This window comes from Haliaeetus albicilla, chromosome 1, assembly GCF_947461875.1.
Source record: "Haliaeetus albicilla chromosome 1, bHalAlb1.1, whole genome shotgun sequence".
NCBI classification, from domain to species: Eukaryota; Metazoa; Chordata; class Aves; order Accipitriformes; family Accipitridae; genus Haliaeetus; species Haliaeetus albicilla.
In genome coordinates this window covers 30744282-30769723 of record NC_091483.1, presented here as the reverse complement: position 1 = coordinate 30769723, position 25442 = coordinate 30744282, and positions in this window count along the sequence as shown.

The window sequence follows — 25442 nt, the reverse complement described above, 5'->3', positions numbered from 1 at the left end:
TATATGATGATATTTAATCTGGAAGTGTTGAAGTCCTTTTTCTAGCATGTTCTGGACAATAAATTTGAACATGTGTATGTATGTGTGTTTAATGTCCATTAAAAAAGAATCCTTGTTATTAACTGAGGATTGAAATATTGTGCAAGTCTACTGGAATCTGAAATATTTTACTTCCCATAGAACAATGGAAGTGCTTGTCCAGCAGATGAGCTCAGTCCTGTCCTGAGAAGATCAATCTCTTTTGTGTTTGCTACTAAAGGCTAGGCATTTTAGTGTGTGGATGGACATGAGCAAGAGTTACATCTTAGGATTAGTTAAAGCTAATTATCAAATATTGGATCTGAACGGAGGGATTGAAATGAGCAGGTTAATGACACTTTATTTTTATCACAGATATTTCATGACGGGCAGACTACACTATTTGTGCTAGAAGTGCTAGAATTTATAGATTTGTTCTTGACTAGAACTTTTTTGTTATTATTTGCTTAATTCTGATCTTAAAACTGAAAGCATAAAGTAATATCCAGCATACCTCCCTGCATCAAGTTCACTGCTCCACCATCACAGGGCTGAACATGATGTGGAAGTGTGAGTTAAAGTCTCTGCACAGCATGCCCCCGAAACGGCAGTGGTCCCGTTGACTGCCTCACCTCAGCCTCTGAGGGACAGACTTGGGCCTTCCTGTATCCCTTACTGACAAAGTCCCTTTCGGTGTGGTCACTGAACGTCAGGATTTAAAACTGCAAGGAAAATGCCCAACAACTGGAATGAACGCTGCTGCAGAAAGTAAACACCTAGCAGGTCACTTGATATCCACAGGTTACCTATGGGCTGGCTTGCAGCTGGGAAGGCACAGCTCCCTTCTAGGGGCAGAGATCCGAAAGGATCGTTCCTTTCCCAGCAAGGGCCAAAATCAATATCGGCTATATTTATGCAAAAGGTTTACATGAGTATATACAACCACAATGTATCTGTATTCACATATCAGTGATGTGTTTCACTCTTCCCTATGTGCAAAATACACAAAAAAACCCCACTATGCGGTGAATTCAGATATTGCCTAAAGCAATCCAGGGGTGTGTCAAGAATGTGCGAGAGCGGTGCATTTACGTTAAGTGCAGTTAAGTCCTTGTGACTTGAGTCCTACAGCAGATGTTACAGAAAGAGCTGAAACAAACATTTCCTTGCAGACTGGTGTGGCTATTTGCATTATGACAAGAAATCTTTCAGAAAATGTCAGTCACGTTTCCTACCTCTTTCTGCCTACCTGGGACTTTCCTTTTTCTCTCGATTCCCACCAAATGAACCATGGGACATTATTACTCAAAGTTACTGTCTGTAAAAGAATCCAGAGATCTCCTTTCCCTTTCAGTGCTGCACCTCAGGTTCAGGAGAGTTTCTCTCTCAAGGCTGTGGGGGCTACTAGGCAGGTATTTCTCATTTTTCTCTTTGTTAAAAAGCAGTCAAATAGGGCCACTGAGCACTTTCTTTTTCCACACCCTGTTAAAAGCCTGTGTCTCTTGACGTATAGCAGAAGAGGCATATTATACACATACAAGGCAGAGCAAGAAGGTGCCCAGTTTGCGTCCACCTTCTGCTCTGTTAAAGCTTAGGTGTGGATGAAGATCCTTAAAACTACACATGGTAGCTAAGGCACCTTAGCAACCTTATCCTTACAAGGTATGATCGTATAGTTGCTAAGGTATTGCTGAACGGCGATAGTTGCCTATAGGCTTGATTCTGCAGATGGGGACAGGAATGCTTCACTCTTCCAGTCCTCTGTGGAACACAGATGGATCTCTCAAAGCAGGAAGGAAACCCTCCTGTCTTTCAGATCCTCTCCAAGGAGACAAGATGTGTGTGGGAAGCATCCAGGGCTCATTAGAGACAGCAAGGTAGTTTGCCACCAGTAGCAGGAGATAATTTTCTTGGTGGCAGAAGAGAGAATTTCTATGAGAAAAGGGAAAGAAACTCACTGTGGGAGGAATGTAAGTGGGAGTCCAGGCATGTTTGCTTTTTGCAGATTCTTGTTTTAGTTTGTGGAAGATACTAGGCTTCAAATAGTGATTAAAGGAGGGGAAGACCCAGTAGGGTCCATAGATCAAGGAGTAACAGAGTGCTTTCAGAAAGCTCCTTCCTTTAGAAAGATGAAGCAACCGTCAGTCTTCGAATATAGAGACTTTCTGCTTCTAAGGACAGTAATTTTCCAAGCTATTAAGCACTGGCCAGATCCCAGGACTTCAAAAATAAATATGAGGCTTTGACACTTTTGAAAGTTGATTTGTTTATAAAAGGAACCTGTATTTTTTCTCCTACTCTTGAAGAGGACAGAAAGGTTTCCAGGAATTTTTGTGACCAGCCAAGCTTTAGAAAAAATATTCAATCCACCTCAGAGTTGGACTGCTTCTCCATGTCTGTCTTTCGAGTGATTTCAACCATGATTAAGATTTCCAATTATATTATAGCTGGAAGGATAAAGCACATCAATGAAAGCAGAACCAAACTGCAAAGCAACCTGAGGACAATAAAGAAGCCAAGCCACAGGGAATGAGAGAGATATTCACTAGTGAAAATATAAGCTGTTATGAAGTGCCTTTCAGTTCTGCTTCTCAGAGCAAAATGCACATTCCTATTCTTCTTTTAATCTGGAAGAAACTGAGGCACTAAACATTGAAATGACATAGGGAAAGGGCAAATGCAGAGAAACGTCATAAACGTGGAACATAAAGAGATGACATTTGCCATGGAAAACTTTCAGAAGTGTGTTGGAAGACAATTTTCAGTGGTGAAGTTATACAATTTTGCTTTCATTTTTGACTGCAACAAAACCACACTTTTCAGTATTTCTCTAGGAAGTACAATTCTGGAGGGAAGAATACAAAATTTGGGTTATTGGAAATATTTTGCATTTATTTTGATTTTTGTTTCAGAATGTAGTACAGAAATGGGATAAATAAATATGGGAAAATATGAAATTCTTTATTCAGAAAAGACTGCAATATTACACTTTGACATTAAAATTCCTCACTTTTTTTTCTCTTTGAAATAATATTCAGCAAAATTAACACAGTTTAGCCAAGTATTTTTAGTTTTGTCAGAACCGTATTTTCTGATAGAAAATGGTTCCCTTAAAATTTTTTCTGACGGGCTCAGTTTCAGAGCCATATATCTAGACTATTCTTCTGCTAATGCAGAATTGTCCCCTGCAGTATATTTTACCAATGCTTTGTCCAGTCTTGCTATAAATGTCTCAGACAATGAGACTCCCTCTGAAAGATTACTCCGTAGTCTAATAGATCTGTCAGAAAGATTTTCCTGAAACTCAGACTATATTTTCCTTGTCTTAATTTGGGATGTCACTGAGCAGCTCATGAAATGCAAGTGTAGTAAATCACTTGAACCAGATGGTATTCATCGGAGGGTTCTGAAAGAAATAAAGTGCAAAACAGGGAAGATACTGGCAATAAATCATTAAAAATAGCAGCTGTTCCCTTTAAGAGGGATGCCTATACTTAGAATAAATGTTACTATTCTTTTTTAACTGAATAAAAGATCAGTTTCAAGAATTGCAGCCTGATGAGCTTAATCTCAGCTTCAAGGAAATCTGCTAACAATCTGACTATAGTCCAAGTATTAGATGATTATAATTTTAGACCAAACCATGGCATCTCCCGCTGGGGTAAATAATGGCTCTCTAGTGTGAGAGAAATCTTTAGAAGAAAAACAGCCGCAATTGTGTAGGAAATTCCAGTCTAGAAAAATTTATAACTGAATGGCTCTAACTTTCCTGGCTTTTTTAAAAAGCTGCTGTAAAGGAGTCTCCAGAAGAGGTGTTCATTGGAGGGGGAGTTTGCTATTACTAATCTGGATAATGTAAGTGAAGGCTCCCAGCGCTAACAGGAGCTAATGTCTGGGGAGGCAGCAGGGAAGGAGTTTATCACACCGGGTGTCCAAACCTGCGGTAGTAATGTCTGTCATGATAAGAATTTTATTTTGCTTTAAAATGCAATGTGCTTACATTACAATAGGCAAGGTGAAGGAAATACACCTTGCAAATGGAGCATGAGCAATTTAAGATTTGTAATGGTCCCTAGGTCTGGTGGCAACCCTTTCTTCTCCATGGCCTCCAAAAGAATCCTTTATCTCAGCCAGTAACCAGAGGAAATTCAGTGCATCCTGCTCTAGTTCAGATAAACTTTCCATCAGTGGAATTTAAATAACAAACAAACCTCTCCCTCTGAAGTTTGTGTGAATTGTCTTGCAGGTAACTGAAAAAGTAGCACAAGAAGGGCACATTTCTGTTGTCTTATGAAGCAAGTATTTGTATTACAAAGCAGGCGCAAGACAAATTGGTATTTCCATATAGAGATGAAGAATCACATTTATTATTATTCAGATCTTATCTCCAATTGCATTAGAAATTTAGCAGGTATTCCTGGAGCTTGAACCACCTGATGAGAAAATCTCACCGATTAGTGTTGCATGAGCAAGTTACAGGAACATAATTGTGAGCAGAGGTAGTGAAAGCGGTCACAGAAAGAGGAGCACACACTCAGCAAAAAGCTGCTGGGAGTTGTGTAAAAAGCCAAAGAGGACTGACAGCTTTAAAAGAATTATTCATTCATCTGAATGCTTTGGACAGGGAAAGATAAATTATTTGTTTCTTTTCTGCTGTGTCATAGTGGTGCCTACTTGGCCTATTTGGACTTCCACTCTTTAGGTCTCATTCATGGTGGTTCCATCCATCCTGTCCTGCTAGATCCATGTCAGGAGGACCAGCAGTCAAGGGTATCTGCAAAACCTCACTCCTAATGCTCGTTTTGTCTTTTGTAGGCATCATACATTCAGCCCTGGCTCAGGCTGCTTATGTATCCCATCTGCATTTGCATTAGATAGAGTCTAAGCCCCCACAGAAAGTACACTGGAATGCCTGTGTGGAGGGACTGGACCTATTTTCTACAGATGACCCAGGAGGATATGCCTGAAGGCCTGCTTTACTCCTACTGCAGGGGCTTGGGGAAGAAGGGATTCTTGCAAATACTGACCAAACCAAAAGTTTTCCTCAAGCAATCCTGGAAAGCTGCTGAAAAGCCAGCAGTGGCACTGTTCCTACAGCAGGAATTTTAACAGTGGTTATTTTGACTTCAAAGCTGTCAACAGAAGGAGTGGAGAACTCCACCTGGGCATGTAAGGATTGCTACTGAAGTCTTTGAAAAAAATTTCATATCCACTTAACTGGAATTGTATCCACAGGTTTTTCTCACTACAAACTCTGTATTCTACAAGAGTATTTTTTACTGTTCAAAATACTTATTGAAAGACAGGCTCTTACAGCTTTCCTCTGGCTGAAGAAACCCTTATTTCACAAGTACTTAGGTATAGCACTGCTATATTTTACACCTGTCTGCCCTTCCACAAAGTGCAACAGCTACAGTCTCAGGCAGAGGCATAGTTGAGACCCTGTCCCTATTACACCTTAGTTTAGGATACCTCCACAAAGGAGCAATCTTAGGCAGCTGAGGCAGGCACCCTTCCCACTACCAGCTGATGCCCAAATGCAAATCTCTTTAAGTAAGAAATCCAAATTCTGGGCCACTGTCCATACAAATCTGAGTGTATTTTGCCTGGATTTAATAGTATTGGCACTGAAATCCACTTGCGAGGGAATTGGACATGGTAAAGAAGAGAATGCGTTCCATTTCTGTGATTTCTCAATAAGAGGGCTAAATCTTAAGGAAAAAAAAAAGAGAGAGAAAAAAACTCCCCAAGCAAAGACTTTAGTTTCTTTTGCTAAGTGTAAAAATTCATGTGAGTCACCTGAAGCAGGTGTGCTCTGTGGGCTTCATGCAGTTCTAATGCCTTGATTATCCTGAGTGAGAGATGCGCTGGAGTGCTCCTTATGCTATTCACACCCAGGTTTCTCTCCAGTCTGCAAGGGGATGCAGCTCCTACAAGGCCAGGAGTTAGCCAAGGTTTACTCCTGTTGCCAGGATGACAAAGTGCACCACAGGACAAAGATACAACCATTGTGATCCAGTTTCATCCTTATTTTTATCTCTTATTTTCCTTCCAGTATTATATTTATATGGCCTTCAGAAGTATTTGTTTGATATGGGCTCCCAGAGCAGCATCAAAATCCAAAGTAGCCTTTCTGTGAAAGCTGTCTTTAGAAGACTATGAAACCACTCACTCAAAAGTTTCAAGATCAGTTTAGGAATCATGATTTCTTGAAATTTGATACATTTGTTTTTCTTTTCATGCCTCTCCCTTTGAGGTTTGCATGTTTACAGAGTAATCCCTATACTGTGAGTGCTGCATAAGCATCGCCTCTGCGTTGCTGTAGGAGCTCAGGCAAAGAAGAGCTGTAGATATTCAGAATTTACCATAAAATGGCTTTTGTTCTCTCTAATGACTTTTTGCATTAATTATGCTCTGCTTCTCAGAGGTGCTATCTGGAATTTCTACCAAGCCATTGTGGAAAGCAGTGGACATGTAAAACAACTGGTAAACAGTTTTTCAGGGCATGAAATAGGTTCTTCCTGGTGACTATATCCATGGTAAGCTGTTGAAGATAATATATAGTCATGCTGTCAATTTTGATTTAGCACTAAATTGTTCGTATTGGGTTGTGTCGCTGCCTTAATAATTAGCATAATTTTAATGTGCTACTTTGCTGAATTATTACCACCATGATACAAAGCCTTGGTTTGTGTCTCCTTGAAGACTGCTCCCAGAGTTGTCCCATCGTTTCCTTCCAGAGAAGGAAGTATTTTCTTGCTATTGTTGCCTTGGAGTACTGTGGTAATGAGGACCCACCGTGGTACGGCTCGCCCCCACTTATCTCAGTGTAGAGCAGGGTCTCGGACCTGAAATTCTTTAGAGTTTAACATACAATACACAAATATGGTGAAGATGTCACCATTTTCAAAGACACAGAAGAAATCTTTGGTTAGGAAAAATAGATAAAGACTTCCAATATAGGGATTATATCATGTGAAAGGAAAACACTGTGCTTTTTCTCCCCTTTTTGTAGATAAAACATTAGTGGATAAAATAGGGGATCATATTCCTCTTTTGAAAAACTTACTACTTAGAGACTTGAAGAAAAATCAATGTGACATTTGAATACACTTTGAAGTTCTTTCACAGCTTGAAACTTCACAACTTTTGTCTCTCCCTTTTTTTATCAACTGTATTCATTACATTTCCATATAAAGCAGCCTGCTTGTTAAATACCATCTCTCTTCCTCTTGCTCTTTTCCTCTCGCTCGCTCTCTTTTTTTCCATTCCCCCCCCTCCTGCCAGTTTGCTCTCCAGGAGGATTGAACACTTTCTCTCAAAGGTAGCAACACACCATTCAATTAAAGCTCCGGCCTTTGTAAGGACAGATAATAACTTTGATCGCTGCATTTGTATAATTAAGGGACAGGCCTCCGGTTTAAAGGGGCTCCTCATTCGCCTTTGAAACGGCGAGAGCGTGATGAGTTTTCTGCTGCACCGGCACGGTAGGAAAGTCCCAGTCTCCTTTGGTGTCACATCTATCTGCGTCCCCCAGCCTACTCCTCCCCTGTCCCAGGGACGACGATTAGGCAGCCCCCCCGCTGGCTGCAGATGGAGTGAAGCGGAGCGATAAGGCGAGCTGCCTTTCTCCCCAGCCTCAGATCGGCGGAGGGAGAGCTCTTCTTCACAGGCAGCCCAAGTGTAAGCCGTTTAAACAAGCGTGCAGGAAATATTGGGGTAATTACCAAGCACAGGGAGGGGGTCTCCGGCTATCAGCAGCATTGAGAATGGATTCGAAAACTCGCTCGGCAGATTAATTGAGCCTTTTCCTGCAGCCGGTCTTTTGAAATAATTCTCACAGTAGCTTATAGCCGAAAGTTGGGAGAGTGCAGTGTGCTGAGGAAGAGGCATCCTCACCCACTGTCGCCTGTATTTACTAGTGTCTGCATCTGACTTTCTTCTCTGCCAAAGCATTAAGAATTTTAGTGATAATTCATGCTTGGTAAATTTGTTTTCTGTAATAAGATCAAACCCACAAAGGGAGAATAAAAACCACTGCCGCCTGCGCTTCCTTATCGGCGGTGATGCCAGCGAAGTACTCTGATCACAGGAAGCTGCTCCGAGGCGCTCCCGCCTGCTACTTAATTCAGTTTACTTAGAAGAGAGTTTGCCGCGGTTTTAATTTTCAGTTTCGCACCAGCGAAGCGGGCCGCCAGCTCAGTGGAGCAGTGGTGACCAGCGGGCCCCCCCGGAGAGTGGACAGGGTCCTCTCTGTCCCGGCAGGCCACTCAAGTGGAACCAAGTCAGCCAAGCGGCAGGTTTGTTGCTGGGGAGATGAGGACCAGCCTCTCGGTCCCCTCCGCCCTGCCCTCGCTCTTCCCAGCTGGCGGAGGAGGGAAGCTGGCAGCAAAGACCTTGGTGCTGTACCCGCTTCCCACGTTTGCCTGGCGAAGGATACGCCAACAGGAGGGAAATGGTGCGCGGCACGTTCGTAGCGGGGCACGCGGGTCTCCTCTACAGCTGCGTTTGTACGTTAGCGTGCATTTTGTGCGTAAAGCAGAGAAGTATGGGAGAGGAAGGAGAGTTTGCAGGAGCTGTGCCGAGTTGCTCTCCTGGCTGACGAGTATTAATTGCTCATTTAAGAAAAATAAAATACTGTTCTGTGATTTAGAAGCTGTGCTGCAGAGAGGGTTTCAAAGCTTTATTAGCACTGTCCTAGCAACCTGAGATAAAGCAAGTGACAAAAATGTCCTGATCTAATTTTGAGTACCTGTATTTGCACAGAATGATCTAGTATCTTGGCAGTTTCTGTCAGGGCACCTATCTATTCAGACTGCATTTAGTCAGCACACAAAGTAAATTGCTATCCTTCTAAAAAGAAGAGAGCAGAGCAATTAAAATCCGTTTCTATTATGGTTGCCAGCTTCTTCATAAGGAGTGGAAAGATACCGCAGAAGGTCTCTTAAAGCCAAAAACTTAAAAGTTGCTGTGTGTTTTCCCTGTCTCCATGTTTTCCTGCCTTCTTCAATGTTATTGGTACATCTGTGAGTGTCATATCCCTCACTCCCAAAATACCAAGGGCCAGGCTTTTGCAATTAAATTGCAAACATTTGAGTGAGGGAAATTATGTGCTGACATTATGTGGGTTCGAAAGACCAAAGATTCGCATGATTCGCAGCCAGGCAGATGTCTGTTCTGCCACTAACGCGTACACATCTCTTTTGCAGGCACATGCACAGACATCCGCATGGAAAGTCTGCAAGTGCTTGCATATTCCAGGTCGCACTACAAGGCCCTGACTTCTACGTAATGCTCTCAGTAACCCTTATTTCTTGTTTGGTGTTAAGAAGTTTTCAAATAGAAAATACCATTTAGTGTAAGCAGATGGATTTAAGAAAATTGCTGGGATTACTGTGACTACGTGCCTGTACACCTCCATCTTTCTGTCCTGTAAATAGTGAGAAACATGCCTGGCTGATTTCACAGGGTCTCATTCAAGTATTCTCATGTATTTTGATGCACAGGTCTTACATTCCTTCAGCCTTGGATGGCATGACAGAGTAGAAAGAATCCCAAACCTCATTTGGCACTACTGAATTTCATTTGTCTTTGCACTACCCTGCAAACCAGAAGGGTCCAACCTCACCCCATTCAACTGCACACCATTTTACATCCTGGTTTAACCTTATTTCTCAGGGACTGAGGTGCCTACAGAGCTAGAAATGACAGGGTATCTTTTTTCCTGCCTGCCTTTGGCCACGGTTCAGTGGTTGATGAATAGCAAAAGCAGGTATCTGCTCAGGCAGAGGGCTGAGGACCTCTCAGCTGCTGAAGCTTGCTCAGAGGGTAATGGCAGTCAGAGGACCTGACTCCCTAAGGCTGCTAAAGACCAGGAAAACAGAGAATTGCCTTTAAATACGCCAGCCACTAGTCTCGTAGAGACATTTACAACAGGCCAGTGTGGAAAAAGACATTAGTTGCATGTTGTTTAAAATCTCCTTCTCTGTAACTGTGCAAATGACTGTTTGCAAGGAAGCATATTCCTAGACCCCAGAAAGGGGGCTGTGGTATTGCTGCGCTGAGGGCTTTGGATGCACCCACGTTGACGGTGTGGCACACGTGGGACCCTGTTTTGTTTTGAAAAGAGCACAGCGTTATCTGCAGCTTGCACTCTGTCATAACGTATGTGAAAATAATATCCTACTGTAAGTGTATATAGCATAAAGGAAACCTTTTGTACAGTGCACGTTCTTGAAATTAATCTATAGCTTCTGAAATGTATCCATTCTGAGGAGAAGAAACAAGGCTTGAAAGCACTCCAAAGAACCATGTTGACACCACAGCTGCTGTTTTTAATACCCCACTGTGCAGGGTAGCATCCTGAAAGAGACTAAAAGCCTCTGTCCATCTACTCATGCCAGATCCAAAGCAGGTGGCTGTTAGAGCTGTCTTTTTCCTGTTGCCAGGCTTTCTTTTGGGGATCCATCATAGAGCCAAGGGCGGTCTCCAGTGGGACTTGCACCAATTGTTTACTCTATTTATATTTAGCTAATTAAGTGATAATCCTAAACTATCAGGGCACATCTGAAATAATAATTATTACTCACAAAGCACAAACTGAGCAAATGATTTGTTTGTTTTGTTTTGTTTGTGCCTAAAGATAATATGTCTGCCTCTCCAAAGGCTGTAAAACTGCTGATCAAAAGTTGCTCAGTTCATCCTGGGATGTAATTCTGCTGGCAAAACCGGACTTATAGACAAGATGAGTTTGGCCCACAGAAAAAAACACAGTTATGGTTTCAGGGAATGCATATAACACAAAAATCTGTGGGCTAGACTCAGCTGTGACATCAATAATTTTTTTAAGTTCCCTATCAATGTTACGTGTTGGAAGGGCCGTAACTCCTGGTCTCAAGAGAGGTTCCGAGAGGAGTGGGATTGCTTTAACGGCTCAGCATCTCTGGAGATGTGTGATGGCTTCCTGGTGTGGCTACTCCAGAGGCACTTTTAGGAGGTAAACCAGGAGGATGTGCCCCACCATGGACTTTTCCCCAACTTGTTGTAAGATCAGAGAGGAGTACTGAACTGACCTGCACACGAACATGTTTTGCTATGATGGTGTTTGCATGGAGGGTGTTGATCTTTGTGTTCAGGCCTTTCATATTGTCAAGCCAGGTTAAATAAAATGAGGTTCTTAGTACTCCTTGAGTAGGCAAAACAAGTATAAAATGTGGTAGGACACAACTAACTTACATTATCAAACTTTTTTGTATAACCAGCAAGGTTGTAAAAGTGCTGCTTTTTAATTTTAGTAACACTTTGATACCTCTGTAGTCTCAAGTTCATTCCCAGGGTTAAGTAAAGCATAGTGTAAGATTCTCAATACCGACAGTAGTGCGATGGCCAGCTGGAAGTGGTGCAAAAGGCTCTTTAACTGGAATGGCAGTAATTTGCAGCCACTTTGCATGGAAATCACACTCCATTTCATTTTCCTTTTCTTTTCTGTGCTGTCTTCACTGTCTTGCAAGAAGGATGACTGAGAAAAGATATCTCAGAGGTCTATTATATCATATGGGGCATATAGAGGATAAATAGGGATCAGCTGTTCACTGAGTTTTCCAGCACAAGGTACCAACCTGCATGGTCAGATGGCAGATTCAAAACAAAATGTTACATTGGTCCAAGGGACAACCATGCAAGTTCATTGGAGAAAGATTTGTCAAGGGCTGTTAAATACAAAGGCTCTGAACCACAGAGAGAGTAGCCTATGATAGTATCACTGCAGGCTTCTCTGTCCTTATACTATTCTTCAGGCACTTACTGTTGGCCGCTATCTGAGCTGGGATCCTGCACTAGATAAACTTTTTATCTGACCCAACATAGTTGTTCTTCTGTTGAGCCTTGTTATTTTTATCCCTTTCTCATGTTTTGTTTTAGAATACTTTATGACTGGAGTTGGGAAGTTTTGGTTGTGCAAGAGTGCTCTTGCAGGAAGACTAGCTCCTGCAGCGATACAAATGTTGTGGGCTTTAGTTTTAAATTATGAATTATTGCAATTCCTTTGATTTACATTAAATATTTTAATTAAAAAAAAAAAAGAGGAAAAAGTTGCTTTTCTATTTGACCACATGTGATGAATTCAAACTGGAGGAGTTCTAGTTTTTAAAAAAGAAGAGCTATGGCCATAAAGCCATTTAATTGCATTGTTTTCCCTATTTCTTTTCCCTTTTATTTCTAAATAATTTATCAGTTGAGGTTACTCTGCATGAAAGCTAAAGGCACCTTTTCTTAAGCCAATGAGGACAACCATCTATGACTTTTTTTGCTTTAGATAAACTGCCATAGAAAATAACCAACCCTATATGCATGGCAACTATTTTAGACCCATCTTAGTAAAAAGAATATAGAAGGATCTACAAGATGGATGGGTGAACTGAGCAGAACCAAGTCTTTCACTCTTTTTACATGGGATGTGTAGCTCACTGATAGGTCAGGAATTGGAGCTATATTATGCAAATGAATTTGCAGGGTTGGGATCTTAGCTAACAAGCAGTGCAGGAGTTAAGAAAAAAAAATCAGGCTTCATTCTGACATAATAAGGTTAAAGAAAAATATGAAACAGTTTTTATGGCATCAAAGGTTTTAAAAGAAAAAGGGAAAAGAAGAAAAAGATGAGGGAAGAATATAGCTGAAGAAAAAAATTACAGAAGAAATCAATTTAGCAATCGGAAAAAAACGCACAATTTAGCAAGGAGATGTTTTTTATTTTAAAGTCAGCTTAAAAAGGGTGGTGCATGTCTTTCAAATCTGTAGTGGGTCATTTTTTCCATTATCATAGTTTCTGCCTCTTGAATCATGCAATGCAAACCTCTTCAATGACTTGTTTAAAAGGACACTCTCAGCTTTGTGGGCTTTTTGCAGTGACTCATACAATAAAGTTGAGATTTTGACAGATCCCTGGAACAGAAGGCCTGCTTCTCTAGCGTAATGGCAGGTCCTTTTGCCCTCATTTGTGTTTGAAAAGCTGCTGCCCATCCTGCTCCTCTCTGCCCTCACCCCTGCCTCTTCTTGGATCATGTCCAGTTTCAACTTCAAGTCAGGCTATTTCAGGTAAGTATTCCCTTCCAGTGTGCTGCTGGCTCACTGCCGACAGGAAAAAAAAAAAAAAAAACAACAGGAAAAAGAAAAAAAAAAAGATAAGGAAAAGGGCAAGACTGTTTGGAAGGAATTTTCCCTTTACTTTTACTTGTAGTTGCCTTGAGGGTTATTTGTAACAGTAGTACATAGAACATTTTTAGGAGATGTTAAGTCATCAGCAATGTCTTTATATTACTGCATTTGATCACACAGCTCGATATGGAAGTGCTGTTCATGTGTCGTACATGCTCATAAACTGCAGACCATCTTGCTGCAAAATTGAGGGATATGGGTAGGACAGCCATCACTTAAAACTCTGACAGAGTACCTCTGGTGAAGTCCAAAGCCCTCGCTGGGTACCATTTTACTTCCTGAGAAGTCTCACTGAATTTTTGTATTGGCAGAAATGGCCAGTAGGTTTTCACAACATCTTTCTTGTAGGAAGATTGCACAAAGGTGGTATCGGAGACATGACAGAACATCCCTTCTCTTCAGCATTTAAATTTAAACAAGTCCTTTTGTCTCTACTCAAGACCACTTATTTGAAATACAGATTTTCAGAAGCTGTTTGTTTGACCTGGCTCAGAGACACTGGTCTAAATAGCCAAAGTAACGAGTGAATGCTGTTTAGGGACAGGGGAAAGCAATGAGGACACTGGGGGAAGCTATCCAATTTCATCCTCGGATCTCCTGGTCTTGTATTTGATCTCTGTGAGGTTGGACCTTTCAGTCTGCTTCATTGTGCCATATGTCACTCAAAATAAGCCAAAATAAGTCAAAACAAGGCAGCTTTTCTTTAACTGTAGCACTAAACCCTAAAGATGCATCAACCTGGACATGTCAGAGAATATTCTTCTACTTTATAAAACCTACCTCACAGTGAAGAATGTGATGAGGTGGCTGTGCAGTCCCTGTGCCTCTGCTTTTTATTTAGTAGAGCCAGACACCCCACAATATCTGCTTTGGGCCAAATAGTAGGGGGATCAAGCTAGCTGGGTATGCAGTTAGGGCCTATAAAGGCATCCAGGTAAACACTAGCAATCTCCTCATGTAAAAGTAAGACAAAGATCATTAAATAGACTGAACAATGCATCCTTTCCACTCCACCAGCACCACTGACTATTTAAATCAGTTGGGATCCTGATGTGCTGCTGAAGAGCTTAGTGTGCCCGGTTTATGCTTTTTATTCATAAGTTGCACCTTTATGCAGAGTTGATAATTTCCTAATAAATAGTGAATTAAACCACATTATACCTGTCAAACAGTTGCATATACCTAGAGATACTATTAAGTGAAAATGATTGTGTATTCTCCATTTTGGGAAGAAAATGGTGTGTGCCAGATTAATGAGGTTATGAGCAAGTGAGCAGAATAAACCAGTAAAATGTAATTAAGCCATTTAGCACTCCATAAAAACAGGAACACATAAAAAAGTAATGCAAACCACAGGGTGCAGTTAGTTACCAGCCCCAGTATGTCAGTAGGACTTAAAGGGGCACTCATTTTTTTTTCCACTTCCAAGGCAAAAAAATGTTCAAATCATTCTGAGCTTTCAAAGTTATCTGTCTGTGCCCCATCCCTATCGTGCGTTGTGCCCCCTCTGCCCCATTAATGTCTTCAGCAGGAGGAGGATGTTTTTAAAGAAATCATTGAGGCTTTTTCACTCTTTTTCAATCTTTCCGGCTGCAGACACTCCCCCTTTGATTGCTACCTTGTCCTCCCTTATATAGCAGGAGATGTAAATTCATCAGGATGCAAACACACCAACCAAAATTGTTAGTCTGTGACATACTTTGGGTTTTTGCTTCTGCGAAAGTCACTTCATCAGGAATGCCTGGACAATTGAGCCCTAGGAAGTGCAGCACTGCATCTAGAGACAGTGAGAGGAAATTAATACGTGTTCATTTTAGGACTGAAATAGACTCTCAGAGAAAACCCCCAGCAGCTGCAGTTCAGCAAAGGTATTTTCATTGCAGAGAACAGACATTTTAAATAGTTGTTGTCTATCAGAGGTTGTTAAAGTAGATTTTCTTTATGCATAAAGCTATTCTAAATGCCACCATGTAAAAGGAAAGGGATCAAAGGGAGAGAGCTTAACATGCTGGCAGGATGTGCTACATTCCCTCTAGTGGCTGATCTTCCAGAATTTAATAAATTACTATTGCCAGGAGCTAATACAAATATAGTCCCTCATTTAGCTGAAGTGGTAGATGTTCAGACCATGGAGATGATACGTGTGGGGAACTGCGGTAGGGCATAGGAAGGGAAGAGGTGGGATGGAGGAACTAGTGCGTTAGCAGAGAACTGCATCCAGGAGGGGAACTTCTGGGGCAGACACAGGACATGATGTGCCAGCGGTGGCTTGATGTGACAGATCAATGGCTCGCGTCCTACAGAAGGCTGGACGCAGTGATGGTCTGAGGATTTACATGCATCATGATAACAGTCGGATAATAGCAGTGAACTTCAGTAAACTGAGCAAATTGTTTGGCAGGTTCTCACAGGGAGGAATTCAAACACAAAGCAGAGAGTTGGAAGTTTCTAGGGGAGAAAACACAAAAAGCCAACCAGAAAACTATCTATCCTAATGTAAAGAAAATAAAGTTTTTGTAGTAAAACACCAGAATGCAACACCAGGATCTCTTGAATGACATGAAAATCAAAGAGAAACCATAAGCAGAAACAAGGTGCTGGAGCCTGAGTATAAAGAAATACATGGGCATGCATAGACAAGACCAGAAAGACTAATGAAGAAATTGAACTACAACTAGTGATGGGTATAAGGGGCAACACAAAATTTCTATAAATATAATTCCTTTATTGGAGACAGAGGAAAATGCAATCTCTTGCCTAATGGAGACAGGAGCAGAAACATTCATCTTTTTTCTTTTTCTTAATCTTAAAAAATAATGAAATTGTGGTTGCACCTCTGATACAATTAACAGCAGTTAATAAGAAGACAAGAACTCTGTCCAAATAGTCAAAGATCAGGTCAAATAATACTTAGATATACTTAGTGGGCTGCAGTCATTAGGTTTGCTGAAATATACCCTTGGAGTGTTTAAGGGATTAGGATGAGCAGTTGCTGGGTAGTGATTAATACTCTGAAAAGATGGGTGAATTCCAGAAGTCTGCAAGATGACAGAAATAATGCTTACTTTTAAAAAGGAGGGAATGAGGAATAGAGGAGAAAGGGAATTAGAGACTAATAGACTGAATTTCTGTACCTTAAGAGAGTGGAAAGAGCTTTCCAGTGTCAAGAGGTTACAGTGATAAGACACAGCAAGCATGGTTTTGTCAAGAACAAAGCACATTGAACAATGTATTGTTGAACAGCATTGCACCTCCAGTGGATACTGCAAGGAGGCAAAGGGTGTGATATATCTCCATTTCAGTGAGGCTTGTGGTCCATTCCCACATGTCATTCTTGTAAGCAGTCTGAGAAACTATGGTCCAGGAGAAACTGCAATCAGGGTGACACACAACTGAAATTAATAACATGATGTTAAAAAAAAAAAAAGGTCCTATATTTAGGACTGAGAATCCTGTACACAAATGGGAACTGGGGACTAACAGGCTGCTCAGTTACATGGTGATAGTATGACCTGGAGCTTGTATCCTGCATTCTGGGGATTACGCACTGAATGCAAGTCACAAGGGCAATACAGCTAGCCTCACAGAAAGTTTGTGTTTTCTGTGAGGCTAGCTGTTTTTAAAGTCTTATCTCTCAGTATTAAAGAAATGTGCAGGTCAGGAGGAGTTGTGGGCCAGGAGGAGTTGTGAATCAGTTGTGCAGAGAAAGAGGATAGCAAGGAGCATCGCTGTCCTCTAAAGTCTCAAATCTTTAGCTAAGGAGCAGATATGTTCCAAATTCTAGACTATGTTGACTTTTTGAATACATGGTGTCCCTTGGCTTCAACTTCTTACTCATAACTTATTCTTAAACTGTAAGGATTGGAAAGACCATTTTTAATCAAGTAGCCTGACCTTGTATGCAATACAAACCTTGCCTGAGTTAATTTCTGTCTTAGTTAACTAAAGAAACTCTTATAGAGTAACCTCCAAGCCTATTCTTAACATTTCCAAATTTGGGAGTCTAGCACAGATCTTTTAAAATTGTTTCAGTGATTATTAGAAATGTTGACTTCATTTCTACTCGTTTTCTGACTTTTGCTTCTGAATATTGTTATATTATTTTATTATCAAAGTTTTCTTTCCTATTACTTAAAGACTCTGATCAAGTTATCCCTTAACCTCTTTGATGAACTAACTACATGGCTGTCCTGGCATTCAAAGGCTTGCTTTCCAGTCCTGTAATGATTCTCACTGATTTTCTCTGAACCCCCTCCAATTTATCAACATCCCTGATGAATCATGGATACCATATTTCAGCATAAACTTCCAAACATGAAGCACCAGTGCCAAACCCAGACTTAATATAATTCCCTTCTGCTTGCCTGCAGACTGGTTGCCTACAGAAATTCTCCTGTTTATTCTTCCAGGGACTGTATTGTCTCTTTTGGATGCAGCATCACACCAGGCACTCATGTACTGTTGATTATCTGCTATGATTCCTAAATGCTTTTTAGAGTCCCTGAAGTAAACTCACCCTTTCCTATAAGTGTGTCTTACCATTGTATTCCTGGATGTACTCCTTTACATATAGCTGTGTTATATCACTTAGTGTTTGCTCATTTGTTTAACATAGCAGGTGATTTTTTCTGTATCAGCCATTTTTCTGGATTAGCACTTCTCCCTTCTTAAGCACCAATGGTAGCAAAGCTTATGATTTTCTCTGGTCTTCCAGACCATTGATAAAACTGCTAAATACATAAGGGCCAAATCCTGATCACTCTGGGGCTCTGATAAAAACTCACTCTATTATTGATGATTCTCTGATTTGAATCCATAAAAAATGTGCTGTGTTGGTCTTCCATTGCTCTAAATTCTTGATCAAAATCCCACACCAGCCATCAAGTCATCTTGACTAGATGCTGTATCTTGTTTGTGGCTTACTGAGAGGATGGATGCCAGTCTTCAGATTACACTGCTGTGTGGCTGAGTGAAGTGGTGTTAAAGACTTTGTAGCCAAAACCAAAAATTGTACTGTATGTGAGAATCACTATCTGTTGGGAGGAAGGTCCAATAATTACATTTTAGTGTTGCAGTGCAGTGGTATGTATTTCATCTTTGACTAGTTTCTGTGACGATCAATGTGAGATTTGAGTGAATTAATGCAGGTAAGTGTTTGCAACTCAATAGCTGTAAAATTATGATAGATACCTTAATATTACTACATTGGCTTTCTAGAATATCCTGCAGAGGTCTTTTCTGTGGTGGGTTTGTTTTTGGTTTTTTTTTTAATCAATTTACTTATATTGGCAACCCATTCTGAGTCAGGGTGTGAATTTGCCTTATGTATTTCTTGTGTCTTTTTATCTGCTAGAACTTCAGGCATTATCTTCAAGTAACAAATGTATTTAAAAATGGTCATCAAAATCCCACTAATATTTATGTAGTCTTAGAACTTGAAAATTCAAATATTTAATTATACTGGATTAGTCTACATGTCCTTATTTTTTATTATATGTGTAAAATATCACCATGCACACAGAACTCCGAAAAGGGAAGAATCGCTAATATTCCCACTTTGCAGACTGGCCCATTTTTCACTGATGTTTGAGGAGTTAAGGGCCATTAAGTTAACAGTATTTACTACTTTGATTGTCAAAATGTAGGCAATTACATTTATTTGACTTTTACATTAAGTTCTGAATTTTGGAAAAGTGCTGAGCATTTTCAGTTTCTTCTGAGTGCCTGCAAGTGCCTGCAGAAGTGCATGCTGTCATCTTAAGGCACCGATAAGGACAATAAGGAGACCATCGGCAGCATCCCTTTTTTTTATTCTATCATATATAACATGCTTGTCACACAAAATACAGCATAGCAAGGTAATGACTGCACTGAGTGAGCAAGCTCCAGAGCAGAAGGCAATACCCCGGCTGCTATGTGACTGAAGCAGTTATACTGTTTCTAGGACCTGAGCCAGCAGCTCTCCGTGGCTCTGCTTGTGCTGTGCTGTGAGAAGCCAACCTGGGGGTCTCTAACCATCACTGCGCTGCGCCGTGCAGCCAAAGCCACAGACAGCGTTTGCAGCTTATTCCTCGACTGCTCATGCATTATTCTGTATCTCCGCTAAGCCATGGCCCCTTGAGGCCCGGGGCAGAATGAGGGTACCTTTATCAGGTGCCATACGAGCAGGGAGACGGGGGTTTGCTACCCCCTGCCTAGCAGCGGTCTGCGTGTTTCTCCGGCCAGGCGCAGGCACATAATGGCACAGCTCATGTTCCGGATGGAGGCGATGGGAGAGCATGCTGAGAAAAATAATTGAAAACGAAGCCGCATTTAAAAGTAATCAAATTACTCCTTGGGATTAAATTTTTAGAGCCAAATTTTAGCCCTCCTTATTCTACGGTGGTGCCTTGCCAGGACCACATAGCTTGGCACAGCTCCACGCCTGGGGAGAGTTTACTACTTTTCTGAGTAAATAGAACATATGAAGCCAGATTCTCATTGCTTTTATGCCTAAGTAAATGCATCACTTTTTCAATGGAGTCCTCCCTGATTTGTACATATGTCCATGAAAGAAAACAGAAAGAGAATGGCTCCACAGCTGCTAAACCCATGCTGCTGCCTCTAACTCTGCTCCCAGACTGCTTAGGAAAGGCACTGGCAATGAAAGATAAAAGGACATGATTAGTTGGGGCCTGATTACTCCTTCAGGGATCCTGGACCTGCTCTGTCAGCCACGAAGGGGACAGTGACTATTAGGATGAAGAGTGTGATTCCACTGTGGCACCTAAGAAATGTAAAATTCCACTGTTCAAGGACTCCACCCTTAAGAGCGTTGAGGGATTTATCCTAAACTACTTGCCTTACCGCTTTTTGCCATCAACAGTGAGAGCAGTTACTGAAACACAAGATGAGGAGGAAGCTTTATAGCTCCTGTAAAGGAGAAGCAAGAAGAGGATGTTCAGAGGGCATGGCATGTCTCTGATCTTCCAGTCCACTGCAACTCCCAAGAGTCTAGTCATGGAGTTGTCAGGTTTTGGTGCTCAGAAAAATTAAATCTGCCACTGAGCTGCACTGCCTAGGAGAAAAAATCCAAAAGGAGCAAAATACTGCAGGTACCAACCACGAATAAGTTTTTTTGTGGCTTATGTCTCTAACAGGCACCTCATTGACCCTGGACTCCTTCCTCTCTTCCTGGGGTGTGCACACACGTGTGCAACATGCACAGGTATGTAAGAGTGCGACCTTCCTCCTTTGAGTGAGGAGACCTGATTTTCAGCTAACATCCCTGACACCTTGCGTGAGGAAGTGCCTTGCTTGTACTCAGTGCACCACGTGCAGCCAGGCTACAGTTTTTAGGCAAGAGCTAATAACATGATATAAGCTATTGCAGTGAGGTCTCTCGGCACGTGAGCTTGGGTGTCTTACATTGTCTTAGGGAGATGCTCTTAAAGAAAATGTGCGTTATGTGTGTGTGTGTGTATATATATATATATGTATATTTCTGTGAATGTTTAAACTGAACACAAATTAATAGTTTGAGTTAAGCAAAGAGAAAGAAAACTGTTGAGGACAGTAGCAAGATTCCTTATAACTAACTGCGACAAATACACCAGCCTAAGGTCTGCTGCACTGAGGTGTTGCATTATAACATATGTATCTGTCTCCCATTTCTTATGCTGAGCCCATCAGCATCTTATTTGAAGACTTTTGTGTTATATATCTTACACTGTGCTCTGACAGTATCTAGGCACTACAGAGTGAGTTAAGAATGGACTGACACTTCCAAGACAGTCCCTTGCTGTTAGCTTAGCACTGTTTCGTGTGAAAAATATCTTCAGAATGGCTGTTTCTTTCTCAGATAACAGACCTGTCTACCCTCACAAGTGACAGCTCCATCCCTTTCACTTCAGAAAACAGAGGGTATCATTAAAATGTTGACATTCACCAAACATTTGTTAAATTTATCATAGTATTTCCTGTTCTCTGTATAGGAATACCACAAAAAGAAAACAATAAAGGTAAATACCAAGGTCTGGTAAATGTCAAGATTTTAACGGAACCCACACCGTCAAAGATCTCAGAACCAACCATTTGCTCAATAAAAATGCCATCACTTCTTTACTGTTCTGGTTCTTGAAAATTGGTGGACAGGTTTTACTAAAATTAGATTTGTAGTGCCCCAAGGTGAGAGTCGCCTCATCTGTGGTTTCATTAGAGGACTTCTCTTCCTCCACAAACGGATCCATCAAAAGTGGTAGAAAAGAATTCAAGTAATGAAATTAGATGTGCTGGCTTCTTTGGGATCTTGGTTCAATATTCACTGAAATTAGTGGAATTTTTTAGTCAGGTCCTTGTGCTCACTTTTGGTTTTGCAACCTGGGTTCATAAGTGACAAGGCTATAAATTCTTTTTTCAAGTTGTTTCCAGGATGCAAAAGAAATTTAAATAATAATGTGTCGGTTTCAGATTGCACTAAATCCATGGGTGATTTATGACTAAAAATAACCATTTAGGGGCATAAGAATATCAAAGTTGCCAAATCAGATCAGACCCACTGAGACTCAGAAAATGGCCACATGCATGACAAGACATTATAGGAAATACTGTACTAGAAGAGTGCAGCCATAGAGTAATTTTCTTCCTTGCCTTCTGTCAGATAGAAAGAGTTCTTTGCTTGAAGTATACATGCTTATTTCCCCCCAGGTTTTGTTGCCTTCTAATATAACCGTGAAAGGTCTTATTGTTCGCAAATGAATAAAGTACCTGATGCTGAATTCTGGCCTTTTCCCAAAAAGCAGATACAAAGCAGATACAGGGCTCAGCCTCTCTCTCATTAGTCTGATGGCAAAATTCCCATTATTTGTCCTACCATTGGAAGAATTTTTTCTGTTGAGACTTAATTCACCAAAAATGTCACGGAGTCAACCAAAAGGACTTGTGAAGCCCTTGTTTCATTTCTATCAGGCAAAAATGGGGAAAAAACTACAAAAGCGTGGAAAATTAAAAAACCCATGGTTTTAATTTTCTTTTTCAAAATTGTCTTGCTACATCTTCATCAACTTATTTTTTAAACAGTTAAAAATCATCCTAAAATGACTTAATTCTTAGTTAACTGAAATGTGCTCTCTAGGAAATAAATCTTTAATACTTTTTTGTTCTTTTGCCTCCAGATAGTATTTTTGGTCAGACCAAATTTTCCTTTATACCAGATTTTTGTTTTGACCAATAAAGAAAAAAATATCAACAGTTCAAGTACGCTTTCATCTTTAGTTGTGAAGGACTGAGGTTAAGACTGCAGTATCCAAAATGCTAAAAATGCTTTCTGTCGCTGATCACTAATTAAGTAGCCCCTTATCAAAGGACATCCATTCACAGAGGAAAGGAAATACCATCATTTAAAGGGCCAGTAGTCATTAAACATAAATGAGAAGGTAACAGTAAGGCTATGTTCTCTTAGCTTGCATCATATCCCACAGTGATTTTTTTACTTATAAAACATTAAACTGATTGCATACTGTTTTGCTCTGTATCACTCACAAGGACTGCTCTTGGGTAATGAAGTATAATTAAGAGGAATTGTATGTATCTCTTCATTCAAAGCCAGTGATTTCCTTTCCCATTAGTTACACTCTGGAAATACAGTGCTTTACAGAGGTAATCTTTATCATTGATTTAATTGATCCAGCTGTCTTCAGATGTTAGAACTGGGTACCAATGGCTAGATCATTTAGGTGTGCTTCTGCTTAGCTTGGAAGTTAAACAAACATAAACATATAGTATTCCTTAACAATCATCAGGACAGGTTAGTAGGCCCAATGCTAAGCAGCCATTCCTTCCTTTGAATAACACAAGGTATGTGGTTTTTTCGTATTTTTTTTTCCCTCAGAAGATTCTTTTCATTTGGATTTGCCAAACTGAGTGTAAATCAAGTAATTTTCTTTACATTTTTTCTTTCTTGCATTCAACTACTGTGCTTTAGAAACTAATGAAATATTGGCAGGACTTGTGGATATGTAATACGTAACTGCTGGCTTTCTGAGCACTGAAAATCTGCAGTACCAGTCTGTGATGTTGAGGTGAAGAGAATAGAAACTGAAGGAAGGTTGGTGCCCCCTCAGAAATGCAGCAACTTAAATAGATGTGTTATTCTTTATGGCTGACTACTGACATCTCACTAAGGGTAATAATGACATCCTTTACACCTCACTGGAAATTCACAGTCCTTTTCTGTGAAATTCTGAAACCCAGTAATGATACACAGGTGAAACTCAATATAGACATGCTAAAATAGAGGATAACCTAAAATTTTTGAAAACTGAATCAGTGCTCTGATTTCCATTTAGATTTGACAATCCTTTATCTTGGTCTTCCTTATGGAAAGTAATTTTGAGTGAGAGAGTTAATTCACCTACTATCAAAAACTAATATGGGCGAAATAAGTGACTAACTCCCACTAAAATAACTCAATTACTGGACAGCTTCAGCTCAGTTTCTTTCGATATCTTTACCAACAGTTAATTGTAATGCCTCTCATCAGCAATATTGATACCTGCCTACAGGGAAGCATGAAAGGGATCACGGAGACTAAGGAAACTGATCTGAAGGACAAGGTCCTCTGATTTATAAGTGCGTGAAACCAGAGAGAGATTGTTCATTATACAAGTGTTTGTCTAGACTGCAGCTGGCTTTTTGCAATGGGATATTAAAGCAAGCCATCTACTTTCCTGTATGGATAGGATAGGTTCATGGGATGATTCATTCTTCATTCCTTCCAGAAAATGGTCAAGTCTGAAATCACCATGTCCTTGCTCCATCTCTGCTCTCACCAACAAAGTGTGGCCAGGTGAGTGATGGAGAACAGGAGGTATTAAAGGTATAATCCTCCCAGAAGACACACTCTCCATCCACACACAGTTGTCCAAAGAGAGGTTTCTTCCCATAGGAGGCTGGGGTTTTGCACCACACCATGCTCAGGCTTCTGTGAAAGTGCCTTCTTTTGTGTCTGGAAGCAAGCCCTGATGGTGTCCTCTGGCTAGGGTAAATGGAGAAGCACCCCTCAAAAACTGAGGTCCAAAGCCTCCCCTAATTTCCATTCTACCAAAACACAGTCTGAACAGAGTTTTGCTAGTGGGAATGACAGCCCAAATGATTTTGAAAGGAAATAATTTATTTTTTTTAATTTTGGATTCTTCTAGTCTGACTCAAGTGTAAATCTGCCTTTTTACTTCTTTTAGCTGCCTAGCATGAACCAAGACCACTGCAAACCTCACTCCAGGCCTGTAGTTTCCTGCCAGTCCACACTGACACTGTGTTAATGGTCATCAAATGTCAAGAGTCATTTTCACCTTGAAAAAAGCTTGGAACAAGAGAATAATAACTAAGTAAAGCTTGAAACTGAGGGATAAATACGTGATTTACGTTACACAACAGAAGGAAGGTTACCTGTATAGCACTTCCTTGGTATGTGCATGCACACAGAGAGGAGAATCTGTTCTCCTTCAGTCACAGTGCATGTTTGTATATGTTAAAGACAGGGAACAGATGACTGTTTAACATGGCAAAGAACTATAAAAATGTTAGTGGCTATCCTTTCATTTTCACTCATTTAAAAGTGTTTTAATGAAGCATTGCAAGATTCTGAAAAGTCATATGATATTTTAAATAACTACCAAGGAAAGAGATTACTTCTAAATACTGTATTTTAGAGCTCACAAGAGACCTCAGACAGTTTGTTATTCATTTCAACCTAATGCAAGTATTAACAAGCTTATTGGATAAGGCGTCTACTTTCTGAAATATCTTGACTCTCTAATGCTCATTATGAATTGTTCTAATATATATAATTCAGTGCAATTTATTGTATCTGTCTGAACATTCTTTAGGAAATCAGGATAATAGCGTCTCTGGCCATTAAAAATGTCCAGGACAATGTATTTTATTACTTCTCAGTTATCTTCTGTTTTGAAAATATGAATTCAAGGAACTCTTAGAAGAGAGAGATCATTAAGAGACCAAAAATATCAGAGTGGCAAAACAATAACATTCTTTAGCTGCTAATAATCTCCGAACTGCTAGAAATGCTTCCTGCGGTCTGCGTTTTAGAAACCAAGGCAATGCTAATGACATTTTGTATCCTCAGGATCCTCAGTGTTGTCATTAGTACAAACTCATCTCAGGATAAATTCTCTGTGTAGCTGAAGGAGCAGTCTGGGACCTGGCTTGTGCAGTAT